Source organism: Akebia trifoliata, chromosome 4 (assembly GCF_017979445.1).
Source record: "Akebia trifoliata isolate Shusen 1 chromosome 4, ASM1797944v1, whole genome shotgun sequence".
Taxonomy (NCBI): domain Eukaryota; kingdom Viridiplantae; phylum Streptophyta; class Magnoliopsida; order Ranunculales; family Lardizabalaceae; genus Akebia; species Akebia trifoliata.
In genome coordinates, this window is record NC_141378.1 from 21,230,138 (window position 1) to 21,238,811 (window position 8,674).

An 8,674-nucleotide genomic window follows, 5' to 3' on the forward strand; every position below is an offset into this window, starting at 1 on the left:
CTAAATAAAAATCAGAACTGAACCAAATTCCATTGGAATCAAACCAATCCAAATCGAATTAAAGTCGATTTGATTCTATGGATTACAAATATTTTATAAATTATAAGTAATATTTTTTAATAAAAAAATAAATATGAAATTTTATATGATAAGTCACAAATCTATCTATAAAAAATTATTAATTTATTCATAAAAAATCACTAATCTAGTAACTCTTAAAATAATTCTTCATAATTATTATATACACATATATTTATTTATTAGATAAGGATTCGGTTATCGATTTGGTTCGAAACAATATCAAATTAATCATTGAACCAAACCACCTCAAAACTATCGGTTTGATCCGACCAACCAAGTTGCACCCCTAAAGAGAGATCGGTAGACTATATAATCAAAATTTGAAACAACCAAAATTGAGCTCAGATACGCTGCTTTCGTCAGATAATCTGACGATCGTGAAAACCTTTTAATCACATTCGCGCACAGTTCCTCATAGCTCGACAAGAAAGTCTCTGGAAAGAGAATAAGAAGGGCTAAAATATTATTTATTTTGTCGATGTGGGACTATCCTTCACTAACTCATCTCCGCGGTGTGTTTTTTAAAACACTAGTTTAAGCCGACTATCGTGTGGAGCTCTTCCGACCCGTACACTACTTGAAAATTTAGCCCACACCCTACGAAATAAGCTTGATTGATGGTTTCTAACCGTTGGATTTTTTTTCTCTTTTCTTTCCATCAATGGATTCAAATACTAATGCTTTTTTTTTTTTTTTTTTTCCCCATGGTTCAGTTTCATAATACACAAAACAAAATACTCAAATTCATCTGGAGTTAGTTTTTTTTTTCCAACACCCAAATCTTTTATCGAGTTACGCTCTTTTCCAGATTAATTTTTTGGGCAAGTATGGAATGCTGATTGAAAGTTACAAAAGATTTACATTGTCCTCAACAGTTTTTAGGGATTGGAATTCAATGGAAGTTGAGGAAGTTGTTACCTAAACTATTGATGGAATTCTCGTGAAGGCTTTGAATTCGAAGTCTATCTCCTCAAGATAAGAGGCCAACCTCCTATCATGCAAATCGCCAAGTTAATAATTATTTCAGTCTTCTTAAGAGTTCATGTAAATGGGACTAGAAGGTGGCATGTGCAAACACACGTCTCTAAAAGGCTTATTTTTAATTTAAAATAGAGTCCCGAATCTCCTGATAATATGAATCACCAAGTGGCATACTCAATCTACTTCCTGATGTGAACAAGTTTAGGAACGATATATCTGTACGCTTCGGGATTCACAGCTCCCTTGGGAAACACTTTTTATGGGGAATTGCAATCGTGTATCTTGAGGCATACACATCTACAATTTCGAACTTGTCACATCAGGGAGTCGATTGAGTATATAACCTCACGAGTCATATTATGACAACTTTTTAAAATATTAGTTAAATGATTGTTTTGAAAATTACATAGTAAAAAAAGATATTTTTATAATTTTAAAAAGTGATCAACGTGATTTTAAGATTGTGGGATTGTAAATTTCTTTCTTTAACCAAAATGACCTTTGATTATATTACTAAGTTCAAATTTTAAGGTGGGAGCATTTATCTTAACTCAAATTTTGGTGTCGAATCACTTCTACTCCTTTCTCTCATGATAATAGTAAAGACTAGAAGGTGGTATGTACAAACAAACATGACTTATAAGAGTTTATTTGTCATCTAATATCTTAATTAAAGGGTTTTTTAACAATATATAGTGAAAATGACTTCTATAGTTGTAAGAGCTAACCAAGATGATTCTAGTGTGATCGTGGATTGAAATTTATTTAGTGTTGGATCAAAATGACCTTGATTATGTTAAGTTTAAATGTAAAGATGGGTCTATTCGGAGCATCCAAAATTTGGTGTGGAACCACTTCAACCCCACCTTCTCTTTTTATAGTAATAAAGATTAACCGGTTTTCAAAAAAGAAAGTTGTTGCACCCTTTATTTGTTTTTTTTTTTTTTTTTTCAAAATGTTTTTTTCTTATTTCAAAAGTATGCTTATTGCAATCGTTGACTTTTTGACGTAAAGGGTTTATTAGATCATATTATACCGTTTATTGCATCATTGGGATTCAATAATCATTCATTTTCATAATGTGTCATTCACACCATATGATCATGTATTTAAAGTAATTAATCACTCAAAACTCTCATTTAATTGTTAGTCATTTTGTTTTACTCTCTCTCTCTCTTTCCTCAATTACATTATTTGGCAAAATATTCAGTATTTTTTGGTGTTGACAGAAGTGTGAATAGATTCATTAAATCTATCCTTAGAGCTCAGATTCAATTAATTTTATCATCAAACCAACTTTGTCGATACTTGTCTCGAATCTGAATGATTCAAATATCGGATTTAGGGGGTTTGGATCCTTGGAGTGTATCCGAAAATTAAAAAGGTCGAATACTAGTAACATTCCCTGACCTGACTTAGTGACTCATGTGCAGATGCGATATCCTTTTCTACAACATGGATTATTATTATAAAATAAAAAGATTATAATAGTAAAATAAAATAATACATCAATAGAGAGAGGCACTTTTAAAAAATAAGTTGCCTCGTTTAGGTGTGCACATACACGTATCCTTTCATGCGTGCATGTGCGCACATGCCCGTGAGAGTGATGAGTGAAAAGGCTTGTATGGTCCCGTGTCATGTATACAACTCCACCGGCCCTGTCATGTCTAGACAATACTCAGCCAAAACCTGTTTCTTGTTATATACTAGTACTATTTATTATAAATTAACCACATTGGGGGCAAAATCTCTGGAACATTAGATGATTTTTGTGTGTTGAGGTGCACCCCCAGCCAGGGGCGGAGCCAGGATTTTGTTTTCGTGGAGGTAACTATGAATTTATTAATAATATTAAATTTTGACTTTTAAAATATACAAAAAGTAACATTTACTACATGTATTTTCAATAATTTGACACTTACAAAAAGTATAAACTAGTAATATATACACAAAATTTTCACATCGTTTCCAAAAAGATCCAATCACTGATATATATACATAAATCTTTACAATCGTTCCCGTCGAGTTTTCATATTCTGAAAGCGTTGAATGATCATCTCATTATCAATGGTAGCAAACACATCTTTCTTGATATACGTAACCAAGCAATCATTCATCCATTGATCTCCCATTCGGTTACGCAATCGATTCTTTACTATGTTCATTACTGAAAAAGCTCTTTCAACGGTTGCAGTTACCACTGGTAATATCAAGGCTAGTTTCACAATCAAATACACCAATTGATATACAACATTCTTTTTTGTCTCAATTAACTTTTCTGCAAGGCCATTGATTCCTTTAAGTTGCAAAAATTCATTGTCAGAGCGCACATCAAGTATATAAGTCTCAAGTTGATTATCAAGTGCCATAAGTTCCACGTTAGAAAATTCTGATGGGTAAAATTGAGTAAGACGAATCAACTTATTCTTATTAAAAGCAGATAATGAATCACATGGATTCAAGCATGCCACACAAAGAAGTAGCTTGGTGTTTCCTTTTGTAAAACGATCATTAAGCTCTTGAAGCTGCAAATCTAACACCATACAAAATAATTTAACACGATAATTATGTAGATTGGTGACTTGTTTAACATTACGTCTTGGCCACCCTCGAACTACATACATGTCATCCATATTCGGTATAACAATAACATGTCTTTCACAAAAAGAAGAAATTTTATTGAACAAAGATTCCCATCCAATATCTCTCATCGTTTGTAACCGTTGCTTAGATACTTTAACCAAGGCTAAAGCATTTACAATATCTTGATCTTTCCTCTACAGTGCTTGTGACAATTCATTTGAAATTTCCAAAACAGTTTTCATTAAGTGCATGATGAATATAAAGTCAAAAGATTGAATCGAATCTAATAAAGCACTTGCTTCACCTCTTTGCTCAGAATTTGTGTCATCCTCTTCAACAGTCACAAGCACATCAATAACAGAAGAAAACATAGAAATCAAATTCATCAAAGTACCATAATGTGAGTCCCAACGTGTATCACCAGCTCGTTGGAGACTAGTTTCTTGATTCAAACCACGTCCACTTGAAATTTCACTATTTTCCAATGCTTGAATAATATTGCTAGCGCATTTTTCTCTTAGAATATCTCGACGTTTGCACAAAGCTCCCACAACATTCAATAAATTAGCAAGAATATTGAAAAGATTAGCAACTTGATTGTGATCTTTTGCAACGGCTACAAGTGCCAGTTGAAGTTGATGAGCAAAACAGTGAACATAAAAAGTAGATTGATTTTCTTTTATGATGAGACTTTTGAGACCATTAAATTCTCCTATCATATTACTAGTCCCGTCGTAAACCTGTCAACGTAATCTTGACATACTTAATCCATGTCTTGAGAATAATGCTTCAATCGCTGCTTTCAATGATAAAGTCGTGTGTCACTAACATGGACAATGCTAAGAAATCGCTCAATAACACATCCCTTTTTATCTACATAACGAATCAAAACTGCCATTTATTCTTTGATTGATATGTCACGAGATTCGTCAACCAAAATAGAAAATAGATCATCTCCAAGATCATTAATTATTGTATTGGTAGTTTCACTTGCCATACAACGCACGATATCTTTTTGTGTATCATGAGATACAATCTTCAGATTCTTAGGAGCATTCTTTAACACGACATTTTTGACCATTTCATTATGATTTGAAAGAAATTGTAGAAGTTCAATAAAATTTTTACGATTTCTAGAAGATTCGGATTCATCGTGACCTCGAAAGGTTAACCCTTGACGTAAAAGAAATCGAATACAATCGATTGTTGCAGTCAAATGAATCCGATATTCATTTCTAGCCTGATCAAATTGTTAAGAAAAAGCAACTTCAATGTGTTGACTTTGATTCATTAAATCCTGACATTTCCTCCAAGCTTTGTTATGAGCGCTATTTGGACCTCCAACATGATTTGAAATCTTTCCTTTTTTTTCCAATTTGTGAATCCCACGGTAATAAAAGAATCGCCACCGAGTTGCTCCTCAAAATCAACTCTCATCAGATAGTAACACAAGCAAAATGCAGCGTCTTTCGTAATACTATACTCTAACCAATTTTCAAAATTATCAAACTAAGTTAAATTAAAACGACGTGACACCTTCCCAAACTTTCTTTGAGGGAAATTATGTTCACGAGGTTGACATGGACCTTTTTGTAAGTACGCTCTTCGAATTTCATCTCGATCATTAGAATTATAATCTAAAATTTTGATTCGCAACCCAAGATCCGAAGGAAGATCTTTTAGATTGATTTCAACACGACTATGCTTTGAACATCGCCGTTTATCATTATCACTAGGATTATTTCTTGTTCGAGTAATAGATGGTTGCTCCAAATTGAACTTTCTTATAAGAAATTTATCCATATCTGATTCACAAATTTAATTTATTTAGTTAGATATCAAGATTTTTAACATGTTTCTATATATATTAAAGATACCTATTATTCTATCCTAGAAAGTTATGTAATCCAACGTTGAAAAATGATTTTACATGTAAAAGAAAGGTAACAAGAACTAATCTAATCTAAATCTCGTAATCAATAATTTTAATGAACAATAAAAATTAAAATTAATAATATTACAAGTTTATAAGCATAATCAATAGTCAACAAATAAGACTCAGCCCCTATATATTCATAAAAGGGATAATAATATATCTTTAATAAGTTAACAATAGGGCTCCGTCCCCCTGTATATTCAATATTTCATCAATAAATTAACAATAGGGCTCCGCCCCCCTGTATATTCATAAAAAGAATAATATTATTTCATCAATAAGTAACTAATAGGGCTTCTCCCCCCTGTTTATTCATAAAAAGAATAATATTATTTCATCAATAATTAAATAATAAGGTTTCACCACCTATATATTCATAAAAGAAATATAAAATTTTCATTATTAAATTAACAATTGGGCTCCGCCCGTTATACATTTATAAAAAAAAATAATGACATGAATTTAAAGGGAATACCTTTGAAGTTTGACATTTATTCTATGCTTAAATAACAGAATTTGAAGAGTTTTGATCGTTGACTGATCAAGGCTTAGGTTAGGTGATAAATTGAAAAATTCCTGCAAAATTATACTTGGGTGAGTAAAAAATATAACAAGTAATTAAAAAAAATTATCAAAATATACACACCAACTTTTACTGGTAACACATAAATATATTTGAAGGAAATATTCATTGACAATTTACCAAGGTTTATCTTAAACTTAGATTTTATAAACACACCGACCTCAAGATAAAAAATTTCAATATCAAAGTCCGTTCATCTTTGAAGTTAATCTGCATTTAAAAAAAAATCAAAATGTTATTCTCTTACATAAATCATCAAACACATTTGATGCAATATAAGAATCAAACTCTAATACCACTAACAATTGCAATTTTACTCATAAGGCTTTGAATTAAAGAAAGAGAGAGAACTACTAAAAAAAAAAAAAATCTATCATAAACTATCCAAACTTATATTAATATAAAAAATTTTAAATTTCAAATAAAAAAAATCAAATAATAAAATAAAAATAAAAAGGACTACTGTATTTCATTCAAACATGTTAACTTGATTTCAAAAATCCGAGTTGAAACCCTAGATTTTAAAATTTTCTCTATTAATGAACTTTTAATCTATTCAATCTCATATATCTTTAATCCATCATTTTCAACCTAATCTTAACTCTATGTAGAAAATCCTATATATTTTTTTTAATTCCAATATTTTTCTATTTCCTAAAAATTCTTATTCGATTTTTCTTCCCAAAATGTCATATTCAAGTTCTTCAACCTTCATTCAAAATTTATTTAATCTACTTAACATATCTTTGGTCCATTGTTTTAAACATAATCTGAACCCCATCCAAAAATCAAATCCAAGTAGAAACCCTAAGTTTTAAAAATTCCTCCATAAATGAGCTTTTAATCTATTCAATCTCATATATCTTTAATTCATCATTTCAACCTAATCTTAACCCTATGTAGAAAATCTTAGATATATTTTTTTTTAATTCCAATGTTTTTCTATTTTCCTAAAAATTCTTATTTGATTTTTCTTCTCAAAATGTCATATTCAAGTTCTTCAACTTCTATTCAAAATTGTATTTTATCCATTCAACATATCTTTGGTCCATTGTTTTAAACCTAACATGAACCCCATCCAAAAATTAAATCTAAAACCAAATCAAACTCCAAAATGAAACCTCAAATCTTAATTCATCGATCCTCACCCTTTCCAAAACCCAATTCCAATGAAAATTTGTATAAAATCTTCAGTTTTCATCTAGGGTTCGAAAACCCCTTTTACACATACACAAACCTCTCACGAAATCAAATCACAATGTTCACAATAGAGAGAGAGAGAGAGAGAGAGAGAGAGAGAGAGAGAGAGAGAGAGAGAGAGAGAAATTACATACCTAAAATCAATGGAACACGAAGGAGATGTCACCTATTAAGAGCTTTTCGACTTCGAGGTTCAAAATCGTGGGATTCTTCTCGCCTTGTCGACTAGTGGCGATGGAAAAGGAGTCGTATAGCCGTCTAGGGCTTGTAGATCGTGAGAGGAGGTTGAGTATTGGAGAAGAGAAATCAGTGACGCCGTCATGGTTGGTGGTGGTGGAGACGGAAGATTGTAGATCGTGACTTTGTGAGAGTTGAACTAAGAACCAAGGAGTTTTTCAGTTTTGTTGAGTTGCTGTGTTAGAGAAGAAGCTTGACAGTAGATGTGTATGGGGGCAAATTCTTATTCTAAAAAACCTTTAGAATTCTGTGGGGGCAAACAATACAAATGTAAATTTTTTTTAAAATTTATTAGTACCTCCCTATTGTTTTAGAAAATTCTTGTGGGGGCAATTGCCCCTATTGCCCCCACTGTAAATCCACCCCTGCCCCCAGCCCCGCCCGAGCCACCTGCGTAAGAACTCTGCCTAGTAACACTTGTTCCATAAAAAGGATTTCGATTTTATTATTTCCTAAGATATTATGGAGTACTTAAGACATTAAAATTTTGGTGTGCTAGAAAACAGTAAGGTCGCACTTATATAAACATATGTAATGAAGTAATGAAATTAGATTGATTCACTTGGATGTTGATTACAATAATCCTAAGTTTGCGTATAAAATAGTAGAAGTAAACCATAATTGGAGATTCTCTTTATTTTAATCAACCAACTACACCGATCTGTTGGAGAAGGGGAGAACTATGAAGGAAAATATACACTCAACTCTCTCTCCTAATCTAATCCTACTCTTAACCTAGTATGATCCAAATTTAATCTATGTAAAAGACAATTCAAGGTGACTCATGGTGCACCTTATCAAGATGTTTCACTTCTAATTAATACTGTAAAAACTTCCATTCAATTTATGATGATCAGCAATCAAAGTGAATTTCCTGATATTAATAGCCTCCAAGAATAGGATTACCGACGGAAAATCATTAAGATGCATGGTAGTGGTGCATGTTACGGTAGATGTTCCATTAGGAATAATTGATGTATCTAAGTGTATACCACAAGTCGAAATCCGAATAATTGGTGACGGCGATAGGTAACACATTATGGCAATGCCAAGATGGTGATCTATGTGGC

At 31.8% G+C, this 8,674-nt stretch overlaps 1 non-coding gene and 1 pseudogene across 1 annotated transcript; both read right to left on the reverse strand.

Moving 5' to 3' along the window:
• Positions 1 to 418: 418 nt before the first annotated feature.
• On the reverse strand, positions 419 to 502 carry LOC147404438 (small nucleolar RNA snoR114). The gene has a single exon (XR_015178142.1). It is a non-coding gene; the product is annotated as a small nucleolar RNA snoR114 (small nucleolar RNA).
• Positions 503 to 3,071: 2,569 nt separating this feature from the next.
• On the reverse strand, positions 3,072 to 5,451 carry LOC147404439 (uncharacterized; annotated as a pseudogene).
• Between the last annotated feature and the right edge of the window lie 3,223 nt (positions 5,452 to 8,674).